The 24,765-nt window shown below is 31.8% G+C and overlaps 1 pseudogene; it reads right to left on the minus strand.

Annotated features, from left to right (window-relative positions):
- Positions 1 to 212: 212 nt before the first annotated feature.
- Positions 213 to 5,821, minus strand: LOC120128048 (annotated as a pseudogene).
- Between the last annotated feature and the right edge of the window lie 18,944 nt (positions 5,822 to 24,765).

A 24,765-nucleotide genomic window follows, 5' to 3' on the forward strand; every position in this document is an offset into this window, starting at 1 on the left:
CCGGTTGTGGTTCAGTCGACATATCCTAAGTAATGCTAATTCTAAGTTGAAGCTCATATTGAAAAGAGTATATACAGCTACTTAAAATTGTGTCGCAGAGAGAACAAAAACTGCGTAATAATTTCCATTCACTGTAGTAGTTCACGTAACGAAAATAATAAAGGCATCATCTAAACATTTTCATTCTATCAAACAAACGTCAAGAGAGATGACGATCTTGATAATAAAAGCAACGAGTGCTCACCTTGAGCAATGGTGATTTATGTTTTCTGCTGCTACTGGAGCTAAAAAAACCCAAGCAATTTTAGATCAATCAGTATAAATCTTCGCATTTCAAATTGCAGTTGATTTAGTTGTTTTTGTGTTGGCTGGTCTTTGGTGTTATAAACAATGCAAATCAACATCAATCTTACTGCATGCCGTCAGATTTGCCTCCTTTATCATTCATTCATATCATCCCTACTTGGTGTAGAAGCATTGGATCTAATCATATATTTGCATGTCCTTAACATAAATTTATGAAAAACATCAGATATTAAAAATTTGTTAACAATAAATTAAGAAGCATGTGTGGGGTAGAAAAAATCACAAATTTCACAATCTTATATGGTTTCCAAAGATGAATGCATATAGTATGATATTATTAATTGTCATACTGAAAATAGGCACTCCATTGTAAAATACCCTTCCCACAAGAGTACAGTTTCATATGCCACAGCAGTACTTCTAATCTGTGTGCTCTTTTAGAAAAAAAAAACCCTTAAGAAATGTCTCCATACGACAAGATGTATAGGTTGGCATTATGTGTAGAAGAAAGATCTTCCAGGTGGCACGTGAAAGCAAAACAGCATATCATAGTATTTTACCGGACAGCCTTCATGTACCATTATTAGCATGGGCCTTTCTAGTTATCTGTTTAGAACCAACTCCAAAGAAGGTTCCAAAGTTCTATAAAAAAAGTAGTAGCATTTAATGTTTGAAATTTGATCTTACAGTCTTTTGTTGATAATCCCGAATACAGAATATATATGCTGTGTTACTGATATCAAATGCCTCTCCAAAAGATAAGTAGCATAAATGGCTAAAAAAGGACAAAAAAGACAAGTAGGAATTAGATTATTACGCTTCAAGAGCCTCTGTTTTTCTCCTGATATTACTTGACCAAACTACCGGATCAACATCTTTGGGAAAGGAGTCTTGCTGTTGGGATTTCTCTTGTAACCACCTCTCTGCTTTATTACACTCATCAGTGACCTGCAAAAGGAGAAGAGACAAGTTTATAACCAATGGACCAGCAATATCAACAGAGTGAGCCAATTAAACATCAACAATCATATACCGCATCTTTCTTAATGGATGGAAGTGACACTGCAGCCATCCAGTTATCTTCAATACACTTTAGCAGATCCCTTTTTGCTTGTGCTCGAGCTGCTTCATCTTTATACCGATTTTCAATAGGGTCCACAAGCTTCAAAATTCAAAACAAATAGTTGATTTCATTACAGAGCAGAACCAGGTTAAAGGTTATTAGTCATGTAATAGCTACCTTTCTTAAATCCTCAAGCTTCTCTGCATAAACATTTTCAGATTCATCCATTCCATCTTCATAAAGCCAATCTTCTGTCTCCTGAAGTTTTCTAGAAATCTCTTCCCTATCCAACTCATTGGCAAAGCTTCGGTATGTGTTTAAAATCTATGCACGGAATTGTGTTACTCTTAACATGTGGCAGAACTTAAGAAATGGAAAATTTGCAGCATAATGCACTACACCTCAGAGAGACTATATGAGGAATTATGATTTAAGAGATTACAACTGAAGATTAAGATTACATGGCAATTGACAATTACCAAAGTTTATTGCTAGGCCTGTTAGATGGCAGGAATATATTCCTGCACTTGCAGTGCACAAAATTTTGCTGTGGCATCTTTACATATCCGCTAACCGAACAAAAGAAGTGTGGGTTGGGGAAATTATTTCAAATAGTCATAGTCACTGATTCCCTAGAACTTAAAAGGATAGCTTGGTCTCTTTTTAAGTTTATTTCTTTCTACTAAAAGTTGAAGGTGAGCTCATGACTTTCACTTAAGGGTTTTGCTAACAAGTGCCATTAGGGCACTCTTTTAAGGTTATCATTTTAAGTTGCAATTTCCTGTGTCTTAAAAACATCAAATTAACTACCAAGTACTGCATTAATATAAAAGTATAACCATATATAGTAACTTAAGGCACTTGTTGGCAATTTTTTTCAAAAAAGCAGGAATATGCACCCACTTTTTATCAAAAGCAAACGTATTCCTAAGATTTACTCAGAAGCATGAGCCATGCTCGCACTTCTATACACCTGGTTCAAATTACAGACATGGAGCTAAAATTGCCTCTGTTATAAACACATCATGTGAAAGAAACCGTGTGAAGTTCTTTACTTGTAAGTGGAAGATAAAGCTAATATCAATTTAAGTTGAAGCAATACCTTATCACGCATCTCATAAACATAAGCCTCAAGGGCATTTTTCCTATCTTTGGTTTGCTCAATCTTCAAGTCCTGTTGCATCAACCAACGTTCTTTCTCTTCAGCTTTAGTGAGCTCATCCCTTTGCACTCCATTACAAATACTCTCACGAATCGGGATTTCCAACCTTTTTACACCTCTTCCTCTTCTTGCTACACCAGCCTGCACAAGAATACTGAATTCAACATCAACACTCTTCAATATAGTATGTTTGAATTTTTGTCCAAATATACTGGATGTCATTGTCAAGTGTCAAGACACAAAAGATGAGGAGTTGGCAGAACAACTTATTAAGGCATTCCATGAGAGGGTAACTGCTAATAAATTAGTCTAAGGTCTCGTAATCATTCGTTATTTATTTCAATTCTGAATTGAAAGCAAAACAGTAAAATGCAAATGCAGAAAGAAGTCAAGGTAGGCAACCTTCAATTAAAACTTACACTAGGAGCAGATGGAGGATCTGATTCTGCATTATCACTGACTTCAGCAATGTTTTCTCCAGAAGACATCTGATCAGATTTGACTGCAACCTCTTCTGAAGTCAAATGGGAATCATTGATTGTCACGGAGTTATCCATTTGATCCTCTATTACCTGATGCAATAAAATTCACAGAGCAACACAGTTAAATTACGTGAGAAATTACTAAGGGCCAATATTATAAAAAAAGAACCAAATGTACCACAGCTGACTCCAATTTGACAATCCCATGAAGATTTAGCTGAACTCTGACCTTCACTTTAGCTGTATATGTGTGGGTTAGGATAGGTCCAATCTACAGCAACATAAACCACAATTCAAAAGAGATTTTAACAAAGAAATAAAAACTAAATATTCAGAAAACTAATTCGAAAGTTAAAATAGAATAACTGTTAAAATATAAATATTTTTCAAGATTGCGACATGTCTACAAGAAGAAGCATCCAAATATAGCTATCATATCGTAAAAGTGTTAAGTTGAGGTCATAATCCAGGTAACTCATTTGAATTCACATAGAAATCTTCCATATTGAACATATTAGTTCTATGCAAAGTAAGAATCTTAACACTTCGAAATGGGTGCCCTTTCGGGAAAAGCACACCATTCGAAAGAGTGCAAACAGGACCTTTGTCAGATAAGAGTCCAATAGATAAAGGTATAGAATCTTGAACCTGCAAATCAAGACACATGACAAATGTTATATAACCTTGTACGTAAAATAATCCAATTAAGCACCTGTATGCATACAGATGCAAACATCTAAATGTAACTTATTTTTGTTCGATGATAAATGCAAAACATTGTACAAAGAAAACTTCTGTGATACCAAGACGTACCTTTCTTTCCTTTCTGATACTGAGGCTAAGAGATTAGAGATTTGGCCTCCCATACATATACCATTAGTAAAGTAACTCATCTTTCAAGAAAAAAATAATACTAGTAAAGTTATTCGTAGTAAGTTCCAACCTCCTAGACAGGCTTGAAAAGCAGGGGAAAAGAAGCAATAGTAATCACTCCTAAAGCAATACATCCCAGAAGAAATCCAGCACAATGGAATATAGTGCAATAAAACAGAAAATGAGGTCCAAATAAACATAATATATGGTATTCATCTACAATTCTACATAACACATTTCATTTTCAAATCACCAAGAATTTCACCCAAAAAGACAAAAAAGGTAGAAATTTAAGCATGAAGATAGTGTACCTGTAATTCAGATGAATGTGAATGAAACTGAGAGAGTGTTTTTATAAGAATAATATGACAACTCAGACAAGGAAACTCTTTATTTTTCTTGTTTGTTTCCAGACCAAGAGTCTGTCAGTTTATTTATAATACGTAAGGAAAGGATTTGATCAGAAGTAAAAGCTCAATGTAACAGAATCTTAAAAGCAATAATATGTTAAGACACAAGCCTCATACTCTTTGACACGAAATATTGGACTGAGCATCGCACATTGAAGAGCACAACCACGAGCTACACACTCACTAGCGTTTATCGTACGGCTAGGTTCTCAGTTAAATATAGAAGCTAAAATCCTTGTAATAGCTGGAATTCGAGACCCTGATCCAACAAGCTCAACTGAATTGATTTTATCCAGAGTCAGACCAGAATCAGCCAAAACCTTGAGACAAGGGACAGTAATCCTTTCTAACAAGTCAGATGACAACTTCTCAAACTCTTCCCTCTTGATTAAACCCCTAACATCTTTCTCATCCATCAAGCACTCTATATTACGTGGTGCTTCCGCATTTGCACTCAAGACCTTCTTCAGCTTCTCACACGATGCCCTCAACCTAATAGATGCCTTTATATTTGTATGAATATCAATGTTATACTGCTCCTTAAATTGAGATGCAAAGTGATTGAACAGAACTTCATCAAAGTCTCTTCCTCCCAAGCTCCTATCGAAAGCATGAGAAATGATTTTCATTTGTCCTGTCTCAAATGACGCAACACAGACCTGTGTGTCACAGTGACCAATATCCACAAACACAGTATAAACTGGACCTGAGTTACAAAAATCAGTCTTGTAAATCCCGTATCCGATCACAGTGGCGGTACAATCATGCAACAATCTCAATGGCTTCAATCCAGCAATCACTGCTGCATCCAAATAAGCACGCCTCTGTAAATCAGTGAAGTAAGATGGAATCCCAATTACACAATCCGAAACAGGCATTTCCAAATTCTTCTCAGCAATCTGCTTCAAATGTGAAAGCAACATCCCCAAAATCTGTGCAGGAGTAAATTCGTGAACCTCTCCCACGAACTGTAACCGGATCAATATTCCACCGTCAGGTCTTTCGAAAGTAGGGAACAGCTTGAGCTCTTTCTCTATATCAGGTTCATTAAACTTCCTACCAATCAATTTCTTAACCTGCAAAATAGTGGACCAAGGATTCATCGTCGCAGAAGCTGCCCCAGCTGAGCCCATGAACCTTTGTTTCTCGCCGAACGAAACAACAGCAGGCGTCTCACGCTTCCATTCATCGTTCAACAACACATCAATTCCGCGTTGCTTAGCAACCGCGATAACACAGTTCTCGTTCCCGATATCAAACCCTACCACGCTCATTTCCTGTATACTAAATTCAAACACCAGCGCAAAATTTTCCAACAATTACCTCACATTCATCAAAATTTCAAAAAAAAAAATCCTATCCCTAAACAACTGCTTCAACTTTTCTCAGCCTCAAAAGGTAACCAAAAAGCTTCAAATTTCCAGCATCGAAAGCAAAAACCACCTGAAAATAGTTAAAAGTTAAGCTAGTTAACCAAATATTTGAATCAAGTAATCAACTCGTATCTTTGCTAAATGTCCTATAAATCAAACAATGAAACTTATTTTTTTTTTTGTGTGTTATTAAACATAAAACTGAGCTTAAATGAGAGAGACAGAAAGAGAGTAAGACATTAAGCTTCTATATTTGTATATAAATTCAAAGCTTAATTTTGTTTCTGGGCTGCATTCTGCGCTGAGAATCAAACATAGAACGTACTAAAATGAGAGATACCTGCTGAAAATTGTATGAGGGACAGTTTGGGTTTCTGAATCGAAAACGAAAGTCTAATAAATATGATCGATCTCACAGTATGAGAGGGTAAAAATGAAATGGAAGCATAAAGCGTTTCCGATCGAACGGAAACTGTTTGGCCGTTTGTAAATAAGGGCGTTAAGAAGAATTAACACACTAATATAATATAGGATAAACTACTCAGTTGGTCACTATTAATTTAATTTTATAAATGTATGGTCACTCAATTAAAAAATAATATATTGTCACTTTTGCTTCATTTTAATTAAGATATGATCATTGAGACGTTAGTTTTCGTGAGTTTGATGACATGACACGTTAGTAAAAATGTTTAATTTTTATTTAAACCTTAAACTTTAGATAAATTACTAATTATGGGTATTTTTGTAAACCCAAAATAATTCAAAGATAAAATATCAATTTACCCCTTTTTTTCATATATTTTCTTCCTCAAACCTATCTTCCTGCCACTTCCTATTTCATCTCTAAACCATTGTTTCTTCTCATAATTAATTTTCACTTTGATACACTTTTTTTCTCGATTCGCCAAAGTCAATTTGTTCTTTTTATGAGCAAGAACTAAAGGACGAAACTGAAAGAATCCTTATCACAAAGCTGAAAAAACAATCTCCCGTGAAAAATATGCATTTTTTAAAAAAAATAATGCATGATTCCATTATTTCCGCTCGATTTTAGGTGGTTTTCAAAGAACAAAAATGAAAACAATGGGGATAATAACATATGGTTCTCTTCATTTCTTGATTTGTTTGCTTCTTTCTATGGATTTTTGCATCGGAGACGATGAAGCTTCTTCTATTAAACTAAACAACGATGTTTTTCACTTGATAGTGTCGAAATCAGATATAAAGGACCCTTCCTCTTCTCTTCAATGGATCGCTTCCAAATTCTCTCCAGAGGTTAAATCCATTAGTTTTGTTCAATTTATCGAACAATATGTTTACCATTGAGTTTCCTCCATGGATTGATAACTCGAGCAGCTTGGAATTTAATACTCTAAAATTTTGGCTAGTCATCAAAATGAAAATTTTGAAAATTTTATGGTTAAAGTATAAAGTTGGGGAAAGTTTAGAGATCAAAATGTAATTTTCAAAAGTTATGCATTTTAGTCTTGTAAATGAATTGTTTATCTCAAGAATGGTATTTTTGTGTCTCTGTTTTGTACAGAGTTTGTATTAAAGTTATACAGTGTTAAAGTTCGAGAAAAATTCGAATAATCGTGGATTTTTTAGATATTTTGAAGGATGATAGAGGGAGGTTAATAATGTCATTTCTATACCTTAATATGAAAGAATTTAACATTGACCATTGAATTTAAGTTGAATTTCCATGATAAACTAGAACTGTTGGATGAAAAATGACAAGATTATAATTTTGGAAAAGTACAAGGGGAAAGTTAGAAATTATTAATGTGTTGGTTTATTTTTTATTATATAATAAGTGTTTTTGACATGTGACTTGATAAATTACATGAGAATTCAAGGGTAAAATGGTCATTTGACTTTAAAATAAATTTTTAATTCATTTTAGCCTTAAAACAACAAATGGCATTAGATTTTTATTTAGAAAAATCAATACTTTCTTTCTAATTTTTATCCATGGACGTGAGCTCTCCATAAGGTAAGAAAAGATTTTCTTTTCAATTTCAATCTAATTTTATTAGTATTTTGGATAAAAGCATGAAATAAAAAAATTATACATGAAATTATCTATCATTTGGTATCACGTGTTCATGTTTTCCATGCTTGAAACCTTAAATTCGTGAGTTGGGTGGATGAAGGGGAGGTTAGGTTTTTTATGTTTTAAGGTTGGATTATGATGTAGTTGGTGTTGTTGAATCATTTTAATGCTTGAATAGAGATGGAAAACAATTAGAACTGGTTAAATCAAGGTTTGACCACTTAGGGTTTTTATGGAAATTTGAAGTTGAATTGAAATTGATATGAGTTTGATTGCAATTGCTTGGAAATGATATTTAGAAGTTGAATTCATGCTTGAATCAAGTTGTAAAAAAAAGCAAAATTGACCTTTGGTATTAGCCTAAAGGAAAATATTAAGGGAAAATTATAGAAAAAATATGCAATGGTTAGAAATGATGAATGAATGATTCTACAAGTTTTAGAATCTATAATTTGGAAGTTTGTAAAGATTAGGGGACCAAATCATATAACGTTGAAAATATAGGTTTAAAGTGAAAATTAGTTAGAAGTTGATTTGTATTGTTTAAATGGATTGTTGACATGCTTGAATATGTTATTAGAAACTGAATTTGAAGTTGAAATGGCAATAGACCATTTTGAATAAATTGGACATGTTAAGATAAATTCTAAAAGAATTCATTTTAGTGATTAAATTGTTGAATTGTGAATGGTTATGTGACATATTCTTTGAATTTGATAATGGGAGAATTGAAATTGTATTTAGAAGTATAAATTTTGACATTGATCTTATGAGATGGAATTAGTATCAAATAAGTATTGAATGAATTTTTTTAGGAATGATTTCCTATTGTGCACCTATGTTAGTAAGATACTAACATGTACTTTGAAATGTATATGTTTTCTGAATGATATTCGTATAAATTGTGATTGAAATCGAGAACAAAGCAAGCTAAAAGATGAAGAAAAAGTGCAAAAGTGAAATTTATATCGTTAAATAAAGTATGCAAGCTAAGTATACCAAGTGAGTGCATTCTTACCTATATGATTACATATGATATCACTACAGCAAATTTATCAATTTATGACGAAATTTCTATATGACGTTTCATATAATGTCACAAAATATACTATAAACGTGACATTCTTTTGTTTTCGTCACATTTGGTGATTTATGCTATACCTTTTATGACAATTTTATAAAAGGTCATAAGTTTTTGTCATTATATGTTTGGAGCCAAAATTTGCCTCCAAAAAATTTGGTGGGAAACTTTTCTATGACGTTTAGATAAAATGTGACACTGAAAAATTATCATTAATGAAATGATAGTATCAGTGACGATTTATTACTATGACATTCTCATTTGAATCAATGGCATTCTAAATTTGTCATTAATAAGTTTTATCATGACAATTTAATTCGTCATATTTTATTAGATATAAAAGATGATGTATTATTTGTGCCACAAAAATAAGTTTAACGTGACTAAAACAATTATTTGTCATAATCACTTATGTTTTATATGATTATTTTAAAAGGCATCATGAGTTTGTGTCACTTAATGCTTAGCAAAAACAAATAACATAAAAATTGTTAGAAAAATTTTATTGACATCTTAGATGGGCCACTATTTAAAATCTCATTAGTGACTTTTTCAAATATATTTATATGTATATGTATATTTAAGAGTCTTTTACCATTAGAAAAATGAATTCTTAGTTGATCATGTCAAAGTTTAGTACTAACAAGATAAACATAGATGTTGTGCCCCAAAATTGGGATTAAAACAATTTTTGGGGTTTAAATTTTATTTTCTAACGTATTAATTCTAAAATTTGGATTAAATTATAAAATTTATAAAGTTTCAATGTTCAATTCATAATTTGTAAATTTATGTGATCAATTCATAATTTTTAAAAGATTCACGCCATTAGTGTGTTGTAGACTACTCAAGGACTGAAGCTAAAAATTTACCATTTTCGTCAATTTTTCAAAATTTTTAAATATTGCACCTGAAAAACTCAAAACTGCATAAAAAAGGATAAAACGTTATGTGCCCAACCATCTAGCCATCAATTTGATTTTACTTTAAATGCTACAAAATCTTAGTTAAATCAGTGTATTAGTTAACAAACATATTTATATATATATTGTAGCAACATGCTAGTTTTTCAAAGAGAAAACCCTAGAAGTCAACCTCATATTTATCCCATTACGCCGCGCACCTCCATTAACTAGAAAGAGCAACTATTGTTTGCCTTGTCATCGTCCATCTCTAATGCTCCACTTATCGAGAGCAATCGTCATCCACCGCTCGACCAACCACCTTCTGGTAAGCGTCCACCAACCTTTTCCAGTTATTTTAGTCATTTATATTGTTTGGGTTTCTCCATTTGAGTTTGGTTTCCCTAAAAAATATGCATCACTACTCTTAATTACTGATAACGTTGTAACACCGCTCTTAGCTTCACCTACTGGTTATTATCTCAATTTTCTTTAATCATAGGGCTACACTAACAATTGAATGATTAAATTCACCCATTTGAAATTATGTGAAAACCGATTTGCAAGTCCAGTATATACGTGTTTCATCTTGAGGAAAATTCTTCTTTTTAGCTATCTCTGTAATGTTCGATGAAGTTTTAGATGTAGTAAATCTAAGCTTACTTGCTTTCTATGAAATATTAATTTTTAATTGGTTTAGAAGTGTGAAACAGTTTTGGTCCTGGGTTTGCTTCATAGGTTAAACGTTAGTATAAATTGAATCTTTTGGACTCATGTTTGATATCGAACTTAAGATATCTTTTTACCATACTGTGATATCGTCTGTCAAAAATGAAATATTTATAACTTCTTACAAAATTAGCAATGTGCATGATTAGACTTCCTTATCCCTTTCAATGGGGAGCTCTAGGTACAAGGCTTGTTTTACCTTCATTGACTTTGGATATTTGTTGAAATCTGTTGGGTGATGCCTATGTTACTCGGATTAGCGCCTGTGCAGCCTTCTTCCACCATCCGTATGCCTTGCTTGCCCAACTGTTCAACCCCACAGCACTGAACAACATGCATTCCACAGCTCTGCCTCTTCTACCTCTATTTTGGGACTTCATTGTTAATTGTAAAAACATGGGTTTTTCTTGTAATTCGTAAAAAAATGATAGTATTATTGTACTTTATGAGAAGTTGTCCTTTATTACATTTTATAAAAAAAATGTCCTTTATCATAATTTATATAAAAAAGTATACTTTATTTTATAAAAAGTTTTACACTTTATTATAATTTATAAACAATTTTGTACTTTATTATAATTTTTAAAACCTTTTGTCCTTCACTTTAATTGTCAAAAAGTTTTTTCTTTTAATGTAATTTCTAAATAGTTTAGACCTTTATTATAATTTCATGTTTTTTATTTATTAATAAAAATTGTGACGATATTTTTTCGTCGTTATTACAATAAAATTATAATATTATTAACGACGATACAAATAATTAATGACAAAATTTTATATTATTTAATGACTTAATTAATTGTCACTGAATATAAATTATAAGGTGACGTTATACATTAACGTCACTACATGTTTAACAATACGTGACGACAATATATGCATCGTCACATTTGACATTTAGTGACACACCTAGCGTGACGTTCTACGTGACGTCAATATTTACATCACAAAATACAAATAGTGACGTAAATGTAAGTTTCAATGACAATATTTTAGATGCCACAAATAAACAAATTTGTTGTAGTGTATGAGGAAGAATTGCGGTGAGTCAACCTCGAATGATTTGAAAATAAAAGGTTTTTTAATCATATTTTGATATATTTTGATATTGTTTATCAAATGGTATTTGAATGGGTTTGGGTTCAGGTATGAACTACCTAGTGCACTGATTTGTAATACATGTTATATGCTAGTATCTATGGATACTTCTAATAAATGGATGGTATATGATTTTGATAAAAGCCCATTATATATGCATTGAGAGTTATTGGTAAAATTGACATGACATGAGGTGGTGTGGTCATAGATTCTGTATTGGTATATTTGTGTACATCCGTCTGGCACTATATGTGCATAATGATATTCATGATGTTTTGACGTTGTGAATTATCATATTTGATTTCTGATTTCAATATAGTGATGTTGTATTCTACAATACCTATACTTCTGTCTGGCATTAAGAGTGTGATTTATGTATGGTAGTTGTGACTGCATATTGCGCACACTCGTATGACTCACGTACCATGCATTCTCATTTATCATACATTGGGCTATGGTTTATATGAAATTGAAAAGTACAAATTGAATAGTTCAATGGAATGTAAATATTTCATCGAGTCTTCTAATTTGGTTACATGTGATAGATATGATCTGTTGTTTTACATGTTATTTGAAAAGGAAAAGACTTTAACAAGTCTATTTTACATGTTTATACGTTATTATATGATACTTACAGTATTATGATTTATACGATATTTTATTTTTTGTATATCTTACTTTATTTATGATAATGCCTCAGTAAGTGTATACTTAGCATGTGATGATTTTCACGCGTAGGTAAAGTAAAACAAGTGGAATAAGGATCTTAACTTGGCATCGCTTATCGAGAACTACCCATTGGTATCGATAATGGCATCCTACTATTATTTCTAAATTTCTAGTTGGCATGTATACGTATAATGAGTATTATTAACATATTAAAATGGGTTAGAAATTATCTGATATGTCTATAATGTTCTAAAAAGGTTTATAATAATTTATATGTGTAGATTTTAGTAACATATGGTTATGAACATGTATTTTGGTTTCATATTTGATAAAGTTTTTTTTTATAAGTATAAAGATGGATTTTTATTTAGACATTTTTTAGGCAATTTCATTTAAAATATGGTACAATATTAAACTGTCTTATTGCTACCTAAAATCAAACTTGATTTGAATATTAAAACATTAGATTTTGAATTTACGCGATTAAATACTTTTCATGATTGATCTTAAATTTGATGGTTTTAAAAGAAACAAAATTTTATAGATTTTTGAATTAGAAATATTTTAAATGTTTGATGTGACATCTCTGGCTCGTATTCAATGATGTATATGGGAAAAGGGTGTTATATTTATTGGTATCAGAGTTACATGTTTAGTCGATTCTAGGCCTAAACCGGGTATGTTTTAAGTTGAAAAGTGTATACATGCCACTAGGATATCACTGCTACTAATATGATGTCTATATGATTGATTGATGCAACTCCATAATAATATAAATAGGCATGTATTTGAATTATATGTTTGAAAAAGAAGATTCAAGAAAAATGATCGAACATGATATTTGAAAAAAAATGATTAGTAGAAGTAATGAAATTAATTATAATCCTCATGTTCAATCTGATATAGGTAGTGCACTACTAGAATAAAAGTGTCAGTGCAAGATTAAAGAGAAGATAAATTTTGTTAGAACTTATCACAAGTGATATAATAACGACTAACCTTTTAGGCTAGAGTGTGAGGGTGAGCCATATTGGTAAAGACTGCCTGATAAAGGTTTAAGGAATTGAGTTTCTAGTGAATATGATAGAATTGGCCTTTGAACAACTAGAGGTAATTATGAGAATGGGTTGGTTACTCTCCCTTACCATGTCATAGTGAATTGTTTCTTAAATCGATTAATTTTGAAAGACTATAAAGGTTATGAGATCCTAATGGTCGGAAAAAGGGTAAATCCATCATCTAATGTGATTTCAACAATAAGTGCCAAGAAGTTATTGCTGTAAGGTTGTCAAGTTTTCTTAGCTAACGTGGTGGATACTCAAGTTCCAACGGTTCGAGAGTATCCAGATATATTTATAGACAAATTACCTAGATTACCTCTAGATTGAATGGTAGAATTTAAAATAGAAGTTCTATCTTGTTGTCAGGTAGTATATCTATATCTATGGCCCTGTATAGAATGGTTCCAACCAAGCTTTGAGAATTAAAGGTATAATTACAAGAATTATTATATCGGGATTTTATAAGACTGAGTGTGTCATCTTATAAAGTACCGATGCTATTTATGGAAAAGAAAGATGAGTCTATGCGGTTATACATAGATTATCAAAATGAAGTGATAGTGAAGAATAAATATCCTCTTCCAAGGATCGATGAACTCTTCAATTAGTTAAAAGGTACATCGGTGTTTTCTCATAATGATCTTAAATTTGGATATCATTAGTTAAAGATCAAAGAAGATTATATTCTTAAAATGGCTTTCAGGATCCGATATGACCATTATGATTTTGTGTTAATGTTTTTTGGGTTAACCAATGCTCCTAAGACATTCATGGATTTAATGAATCTATTATTTCAGTTATACTTGGATCAATTTGTGGTAGTATTTATTGAGGATATTTTGGCTTATTCTAAGACTAAGGAATAACATAATACGTATCTTCGCATGGTTCTTCAAACTTTACGAGAGAAAAAGTTATATGCTAAGCTGTCAAAGTATGAATTCTAGATATCTGAAGTTACATTTCTTGGACATGTAGTTTTGGCAGAGAAGATTAAAGTGGATCCCAAGAAAAATAAAATCCATTGTTGAATGGAAAACTCCAAAGAATGTTTTTAAGATTCGAAGTTTCTTTGAACTTGCTGGCTATTATCGAAGGTTCGTAAATAACTTCTCAATGATCGCTTCCATACTTACCAAGTTATTAAGAAATAATGTACCATTCATTTGAACTAATATATGCCAATAAAGCTTCGAGGCTTTAAGGAAAAATGTTAACAGAAGCCCCAATACTACTACAAGCAGAATCTGGAAAGGATTAAGCAATTTATAGTGATGTGCCTCATAATGGTTTGAGATGCGTACTAATGCTAGAAGGAAAGTTATAGCTCATGTTTCAACTTAACTTAAGACACTTGAGAGGAATTAGCCTACTAATGAATTGGAATTGGCAGCAATCGTATTTGTTCTAAAAATATGACATCATTACCTATATAATGAACGATACTATGTCTACATAGATCACAAAAGCATAAAGTATCTATTCACTTAAAAGAACTCAAACTTGAGACAAAGGAAATGGATTAGACTTCTTAAAAATTATAAGTCGATTATCGACTACCATCTTGGGAAAGGTTAACATAGTAGTCGATGCTTTAAGTCGAAAGACATTTTCTATCTTAAGAACTTTGGATGTTCGACTATCAATGAAAAAAGATGGTGTATTAATTGCAAAATTGAAAATGAAGTCTACACTATTGGATCAAATAAAGGATCTTCAAAAAAAGAATGAAAAGTGCGTGTCAAAGATTGAACAAGTGGAAAAATGTGAAAGTAAAGACTTTGAAGTTAAGTTTAACTGATATTTATTCTATCAATGAAAATTTAATATTCCACATTATAATCCTTTGACTATGTATCCTAGAGAAACCAAGATGTATATGGATTTAAAAAGTCAGTATTGGTGGTCAGGCATGAAAAGAGCTATAACTGAGATTGTTGCTAAATGCTTTACATGTCAGCAAGTTAAAGCAGAGCATCAAGTGCCTCGAGATTATGGTAATCGATTGTCATTCCTCAGTGCAAATGGGAAAGAGTTGCAATGGATTTTGTTACAGGATTACATTTGACACCCAACAAAAAAGGATTAATCTGGATGATTATGGATATATTAACCAAGTCATTAGACTTTATTATAGTTCGAATTGATTACTCTATGGATAAATATGTTGAATTGTATGTTAAGGAGATTATTCGACTACATATAGTGACTGTCTAGATAGTATTTGATAAAGATCCAAGGTTAACTTCAAGAATTTGGAATCTTTGTATAAAACCTTGAGAACTTGACTTAGGTGGTGCTTGTTTTACTGTGTAAAGTCTGCAAAGCTATTATGTTTGCGCCGCGCAGACCACGTGCAGACATTGGGCTTCGCAAATCGTTTGTTTTTAGAAGGCAGAAGTTCTTCTAACGTCTGCGCGGCTCAGACGTGGCCTTATGTCTGCAGACGTCTTCTAACCTCTTCAAAGAGGTTTTATATTTAATTTTATAGTATATTTGATTTTAATTTTAACATTAATTTTTTAAATAAATTAAATATTAATTTTTTAATATTATATTAGATATTAATTTTAATATTAATTTTTTAAATAAATTAAATATTAATTTTTTAATATTATATTATAGATATTTAATTTTATATCATATAAATTATTTTATATATTATTAAAATTTTATATTTATTTTAATTATTTTGATTTAAGTTTAAATATAATATTTTTTTGGATTTGTTATTTTTAAATTATATTTAAACTTTTTATACAAAATGTAAGTATTAAACCACATTACTTAATAAAAAATGATTTCATTGTTTGATAATTAAGATTTTAAAATATAAAAAATTATAAATTATGTTTTAAAATTTTAAAATATAATCATAATTAAATAAAAAATAATCATAAAATAATTTTATAAATTAAAAAATATTTTCTAAAAATATCATATAATTATAAAAATAAATTATGAATATATATTTAAAAAAATTAAAAGTATTACATAATTGCATATTTAAAAAAAATCATATAATTTAATGATCATTTATAAATTTTATTCTATAAAACTTATAAAACTAATAATACATGTGATTATGTGAGACTTATAATAGAATTAATAAGGTGATGTTTGTTTTTCTAAAAAATTTATTATTGTAGTTGTATGAATTATTTAAATTTCAGTATTGTAAAACTAAAATTATTTAAATCTCAGTATTGCAAAACTCTTTTACGTTTAAAAAATCAGTTTATTTATATTACAGTTTATTTTAGCAGTCTGTAGACGTTAAAAAATAAATAGTATTCTTCTTGCAGACTGCAGACTTTTGGTCCACTTCTTCTGCTGCAGATGCCTGCAGATGTGATCCGCAGATTGCAGACCTTTTACCTCTGCAAAAACAAACACCACCTTAATTTCAACACTATTTTTCTTCCTCAGATGGATGAACAGTTTAAATGAACTATTCAAATCCTAAAAGATATGTTAAGGGCTTGTGTAATTGGATTCAAAGGACCATGAGAACAATATTTTCCTTTAGTAGAGATTATTTATAATAATAGTTATAAGACAAGTATTGAGATGATTTCCTATGAAGTCTTATATGAAAGGAAATGTCTAACTCATTTGAATTGGTATGAGCTTAAGGATCGTGACATCTTCAGCTCTGATCTGATCAAGAAAGTTAAAGATAAGATAAAGATTATTCAAGATAATCTTAAGATTGCTACAGATCGACAAAGTCATACTCGGACTTGAAAAAAAAAAGAGATAGAGTATTAAGTTGGTGATCAGGTATTTCTTAAAGTACCACTTTGGAAAAAAAAGTATAGCAATTTGGGACAAATAGGAAAACTGAACTCGAGATTTTGTTGTTGTTATGAGATTGTGAAAAGAGTTGGTCCAGTGGCTTATCAGTTGACCCTACCTCCGAAAATGGATAAATCTTATAATGTATTTTATGTATTGATGTTTCAAAGATATAATTCAGATCTTTTACTTGTTATTACACCAGAGAAGCTTGAGATTCAACCATATTTGACATACGAAGAAGAACCGGTAAAGATATTAGAGTAAAAAGTCAAAAACTGAGGAATTAAGTGATACTACTTGTTAAAGTTCTTTGAAAAAAATCATAAGGTCGAGAAAACTACATAGGAAATAGAAGAAGACATGAAAGCAGTATCATTATATTTTTAAATCAGGTATATATTGAAAATTTGAGGATGGATTTTCTTAAAGGGAGAATCGTAATACCCTAAAATTTTGGATAGTGACCAAAATAAAATTTTTAAAAGTTTTATGGCAAAAATATAAATTTGGGAAAAGTTTAGGGGATCCGTTAGACTTAAAATATTGGTTTTTGGGGATGTGATGAAATATGATTTGGAAAAACGATTTGATTTAGAGTCGCCACCAACCATTAAGTTAGGTAGGTTGGAAACCTTAAACGTTAAAAAATGGTATGCATTTTACCAAAGATTCGTTTTTAAGAGTTTGGGAATCAGTTACGTGTGGGGAAGGGTGAGCACCCCCACAATGCCCAAATTTTGGTACCCAAACGATTATATATTGTTGAAATATTGGGAATTACAAACTCGAAAATATATTTAAATTACGATCCTTTTATTCATTATAATTTATTTAAAAAAGTGTGAACAATCTTCGGGAAAACACTTCCTTTGTAGTTAGAAGACTTTCCCATTGATTCCCCTCACAAGAACGTTATTTCACAAATTTTGGCAAGATAAAATAAAGTACAATAAAATAAAACAAAATGAAAATGAAAAGTGATGAAAATACTTGAAATAAATAAACGTGAAATTATCGAATATAAAACAACATTTATACGAAAAATCCTCGAAAATATAACTTCCTTTAGTTGGGAGATATCTTCGTAGATTTCCCTCACATTGAATTTTTTTTTTAATTTTTTCTAATATTAAAACAATGATGATTGGCAACATGCGAAATAAAAATATTTACAATAAATAGAGATAAGCATATTTATTTACATATGATACAAATGAATACATAACATAAAATGGGATTAAAATAGAATAATAAAAAAATAAATTACCAAAATAGAATTAACAGAAACTTAAGGACCAAAATAGAAAAATAGAAACTTAAGGGATTAAAACAACAAATACATATACTTAAAGGACTAAAATAGAAAACATAAATTTAGAATATTAAAATAGCAAAAATAGAAACTTAAAGGACTAAACAATAATTACAATAAACCAGAGCCCATATAACAAATATTAAATAATACAAGTACTAAAAATAAAAATAACCCACAAATAATATTTATGACTAAAATGAAATAAAATAGAAACATAAAGGAACAAACAACAATTAATCCACAAGCCAAGCAGTGACTAAAATAAAATAATTACAAATTTAATGGCCATATTATAACATCAAAGAAAATATCCTAACATATAAAGCAGTGACTAAAATGAAACATTTATAACTAAAGTGACCAAAGTCAAACATTGACAATGATAGCAAAATAAGTAAGAACATGACTAAAATACAAATAAGGAAACATTAGTGCCTGAAATCAAATAAATGAAACTTCATTAAATGGCTACAAAAGGATATTACAAAGAATGTGGGACCTAATATGTAATTTTCCCCTTAGAAATTAAAACAAATATTGGGGTTACAAAACATAGGTACTAAACAATGGCCACCAGCAGAGCTCACAGTGGCCGGAGGTGGCCAAAGAAAACACAAACTCCCCAAAATGATCCTCTCTTTACCCTAGACTTGAAACCCAACAACTTTTAACCTAAAACCGCCCCGAAATCCCTAGATCTAAGGGTTTACCTCACGGAAAAATAAGATTCTGGAGACCCGTGGGCTTCCCGACACTACTCTGACCAAGGTAAGGGTCCTATTTACTCTCAGTTACTCACTGATTTTCTTTATGTGTGATTGTTTATTTTTTTCCGGGTTTGGTTCTTCATTTCGTTATTTTTCTCCCCGTTTTTTACCCTTTTCCCTTGAATGGCTCTCTGATTTGTGTTCATTTTCTTTAATGGTGATGGCTTCTGTTTCCAAAGTACATAGAGTTTGAGTGCCCTAGATACACAGACCCGATTTCCCTCGGGATATCATTGGATTTTCTTTTCATTTTTAAAAGGATTTTTTGACTTCAGTGTGATTTATCTCTGACTGATGGATGCATGTTTTTTCATCATTGTGGATGATGGGAGTGGCTCGAAAGCTTGGCTCACGCTGTTGGTGATGCACCTGACGAAGATCAAGCTCGAAAAAGAAGCTGAAGGGTTAGACAGTGTCTGAACTGGTGGTTGGCTTGATAATTAGGGTTAAAACCCTAAATAACCACTAATTTAGACCGTTGGATGGGTCCAGATCGTATGAATGAGGAAGCTGCAGCGCCTGGAGACTGAATGGAAACCCTAGCTAAGTTTTAGGTCAGCTAGGCCGGTTTGGGCATGAATCGGGTCAGGCTCCAATGTCAGGTCTGGATTCTCTGTTGGGCATCGGGTGATGGGTCATCCGTGTTGTAATCTGAAGCTGTTGGGTTAGCTGAGCTCATTGGGCTTCGGGTTCTTGGTGGGTTGCTGATTTGTAACTAGGTTGAGCTCCACTTTTGGCCTGCAAAAAATGTAATATATAATTTAGTTATTACTAATAAAATTAATAATAATAATAATAAAATATAATAATAAATATAATATTTTTGTAGACCTAGATAAAAAGGGTTATCTACAGTTGCCCCTCTTTGCACATTCTTGTGTAAACAAGAATAGGGCAAAGAAGAAAAAGACAACTAGTTTTTGTCTGGTTCTTTTTTTTTTTGGTTTTAAATTTAATGTGTTTGTTGTTGGGCACGACACGACTCATACGCGATGAAAAGGTTTGGTCGTCTAAAGGTGACTCAACTCCTACGTGATGAGGAGATCTGGTCGGGGATGACACGGCTCATACGCGATGAAGAGTTCTGGCCACCTTTAGGGAGGGTGATAACTTAGTTCCTATACTATGAAAACAACTGGTTATCTAGGGGTGACACGGCTCTTACGTGATGAGGAGGTATGGTATGGGGATGACATGGTTCTTACGTAATGAGGATGATAGGCCATCTTTAGGGATGATAACATGGTTCGCACGTGATGAGGACGACTGGTTATCAGGGGTGACATGACTCCTACGTAATGAGGAAGTCTGGTCGGTGGATGACACAATTCCTACGTGATGAGGATGATAGGCCACCTTTAGGGATGATAACACAGTTCCTACATGATGAGGACAGTTGGTTATCAGGGGTGACACGACTCCTACGTGATTTATGAGGTCTAGTCAGGGGATGACACAATTCCTACGCGATGAGGACGACATGCCATCTTTAAAGATAATGGTTTCAAGAGAAACCGACTCAAAGATTTTGTGATTCCAAAGAAAATGCCTCAAGGGAGACAAAATTTGTTTCAATGGAAATGATCTCAAAGATGTTTGTTTTGTTTAAAGGGAAACAGACTCAAAGATGGTAAATTTTGTTTCCAAAGAAACAGACTCAATGATTTTTCTCAAAAGAAACTGTCTCGAGAGACAAAATTTGTTTCAAAGGAAAAAACTCAGAGATTTTTTCTCAAATGAAATTGTCTCAAGAGAGACCAAAATTTGTTTCCAAAGAAACAGACTCAAAGATTTTTTTTAAAAGAAATTGTCTCGAGAGATAAAATTTATTTCAAGAGAAACAACTCAAAGGATACTGATAATCTGTTTTTCCTTGCTGGTAGAGGAAAGGCCTTCAGAAGATCTGATCGTTCACATCAAGATGTTGAATCCCAAAAGATGCCCAATATTCTATGTTGATTGCTTCAACACTGATTCTTAGCATGACCTTTGTGTCTGATAGCCACATGTCAACTACCAAGATCTACTCCAGAGAGATTGCCTTATTTGAAAGCGTTTTTCTTCTTCTTTTATTTCAAGAGTCTAAAAATATCAGTTAAAAGAGTTCTGAAAAATGTTTAATCAAAGATTTTGAAAATATTACCCCTTTCTAGGTTTTACAATTGAGACAAATCATAAAACAAGAGCTCATTGGATATCAAAGAATTAATTACACTTTTAATCCTTCAATAAATTATAGTTATTTGAGAAGTGTCAAGATTAATGCTATCATTGAGGTATGGCTAAGTAAGGAAATAATAAAAAAGTCTCAATTTGTTATTTTAGTTCAATGGTTTGGGATTCTCATTTATTTTTTGTTTACTGATCTGATGGAGTAGGTTCTGTACTCATTTATTGGAAGTGTTCTCCGACTCCCAGCTCTCATGTTCTCATTCATGTTGTGTGATGCCTTATCAAGGGATTTGTGCGATCGCCTCTTATGCAATAATTGCACAGTCTTCATTTTCCACCAAAGTGTGTTCTTGCAAACCTCAACCTGAGACAAGTTGTTTCATTTGCCCATCAAATTTTGGCCCAAAAAATTATCTTCTCTTGCCCCAGCTTCGATCTTGAGCTTTAGAGAGATATTCGTTGAATTCCAAGATATGCCTCTAGAGAGATTATCTTGTTGAAAAAGTTTTTCTTCTTTTGAAAACAACTTGACAAAGAAAGAATATATGAATTTTCATTGTCAAATGAACTAAAATAATGCCCTTCTTCGGCCTCACAATTGAAGCAAATCAAAAAAATATGAATTCATTGAATATAAAAAATCAACTGCTCTTTTAATATTTGATAACTACAAATCTTTTACATATATCAAGATCAAAAGGTTGGTTTCGAGGTTAGCTACCTAAACTCTAAGGTTTTTTTTATAGATTCAGTCACCTTGAAGATCATGACATGCCCCTCTTACTTGGTTTGACATTTTGATCGGAGGCAGACAAAATTTCACAACTAGCATAGTCAATTGCTAGACTCTTTATAACACTATTATTTTAGTTATCTGAAATCTTTCATTTGTTCAAGCTTCGTAGACTCCTCTAGTCAAGGTAGTGTAGAAATATCGGTCTAAAAATGAGATTTTTGAGTGCTTCTGTGAAGTTGACTATAACAGGTGTTCCTCAACTCCCTTAGTCCATATTCACCAAAAATCTTTATTTATTAAATTTTTTCCGATGTTTGGCTAGCTGAATTCAACTTTATTGTACATATATTTTATAATTGCCTTTATCAGGCTAGCTGAAGGATTCATGTCTTCACAAAGTCTTTGACTTGACAACCACAGTGGAGCAAACATCGAATTGCCAAGTACCCAATCAATGTCATGGTTTGAATATAATCTATTCACAAAGCCATGGCTTTTAAGTTTCCTCTATAACCAATTGCTTTAGCAGAATAACTCAGCTTTATTGTATGTGTATATATATATATATATATATATATATATATATATTCTGAGTATACAGATTCCATTTCTTAAGCTTGCTGAGGAAAACTTGTTATAGTCCTGGTGTTTGTTGAAGATCAGAAAATCTTATTGTTAGAGTTCAATTCCCGAGCAACTTACCTAAACTAGATTCATCTACTCGACCATTCCATCTAAGAAGATTATGATCATCACTTAACATCATCAACAGAAGTAGAAACCAATTAGCTTTTGCAAACTCATGTGCTAGTTACCCCATTTTGTCTACTCCTAACATTTACCTGAATGCCAAAACTTTCAGATGGACTCTTCATGAGAAGAGAAAATTGGCTAGGTCCCTGCAAGAGAATGATATATAGTCTGGTGCAACTTTGGATTAGGATCAAAGGGTCCTTGTTTTTTTGGGGTTCAATCTTATCATTTGTCAAAGATTTACAACCTCAATTATTAAAAAGCTTTTAATTATAATGATATTCAAAGAATTTCAAGATTGAGATTTGCTCATTGTTCATTTCCTAAGAATGAAGTATTTTATTGAAAAGGTTCGAATGTCAAGTGACTTATAAACATTTAAACATAAGAATTACAAAAGAAAAACAAGTTCAAACAAGATTACATGCATAAGAATGCAATAAAAAAACTTCTGATGGATGCCCCAGCCGACTCCCGATCAGAATGCCCCGTCATACATTGAATATCAATGTCTTTGAATCGATCAGATCTTGGACCTTGCGCTTCAATGTCATATAATTCTCAATGGTATACCCCGAGCTCTCAATATGATACTGTATATGGCGTTAACATCATGTCCTTAAGGATATGGGGCTTCTCTTGGTTTGGATTAAACTGGAGTCACAAGATTCATCTCAACTAGCGTTGGGAGCAACTCCTCGTATGTCATTGGAACTAGATTGATACGAGATGCCCCACATTGTTTATTCTAGTAGGAATGTTCATGTTCAAGTGAACATCTTGTACTCAATGCCTTTAGGTTTTATTGATATAAAAAATGTTGGTTTTGAGTCTAAGAAGACGATGGTGTAGTTTTATTGGCTCAAGGAAAGGTATATGTATGACTTTTATGTATCAAAAGATAAAAGAAATATTTCAAAGTCTCAAGGAAAGGTAATGTCTGAATTTGGTCTTTTGATAATGACCGTGAATTATTTCAGGTAAAAAATCAAGATATTTTATTTTTGGTTTTGGATGGTATAAAAATGGTATAATCTTGTCATATGTCAAAAATCCATAACTCTTGAAGAATTAGGAGAATCTGTAATTCATTTGATATTCACAGAACTACAAGATTAAAATTTGTTTAATTATTCAACCTTAGAAGGTAGCATAAATTCAGTCATCAAAGATTAAAAAATATTTAAGCAAACATTAAATAAAGAACAAAAACGAGTTCAAACAAAACAATGATCTTAGCGCAATTGGTAGATGCAATGACCTCATTTTCTTTTATTGTCCATGCCCCTGAATCTATCAGGTTCTAGATCTTACGCTTCAGTGCCTTATAGTTTTCAGTGGAATGTTTGGAGCTTCCTATATGGTAAATGCACAAGGCTTCAACATCATAAACCTCAAGATATGGGGCCTATTTTCTCAGATCATCTTGGAAGGCTCAGTCCTACAAACAAAAAAATATCTCCCACCATACTGATTTCATATTATTTCTTTAATTTGTTCGTATCTTGCTTCTATTCTCAATGTGATATCACGTGATTAGGATCACTTCCATCGAATTCTTTATAGATTAATTCCATGTTTTTATGAATGATGTATGCAAAAATGCTTGAAAAAATGTCATGCAGAATATAAATGCAAAACATATCGATTTCCAAAAGTAACCAGTTTTAGAAAGAGTTTCATTCCTCCAAAAGAATTTTCATCTTTACAAGAGAGATCAATCTATGAATGCAGTTCGACCCTTTTATTTAGCTCAATGATTTCATTCATGATCCCAATAACTTTATCTTCATTCAAAAAATAACCCAGAATCCAAACGGTGAGTAGTTGAGCACAACCTTTGAATCAACTTTTTTTCAATCTACGACAGTTTTTTAAGGATCGGAAGGCCTCTTCCAAGACACCCGGTGCATGATTTATACCTCTCTCCAATTTGGCAAAGAAATCTGCATT

This window comes from Hibiscus syriacus, unplaced genomic scaffold, assembly GCF_006381635.1.
Source record: "Hibiscus syriacus cultivar Baekdansim isolate YM2019G1 unplaced genomic scaffold, ASM638163v2 tig00001478_pilon, whole genome shotgun sequence".
In the NCBI taxonomy this organism is placed as follows: domain Eukaryota; kingdom Viridiplantae; phylum Streptophyta; class Magnoliopsida; order Malvales; family Malvaceae; genus Hibiscus; species Hibiscus syriacus.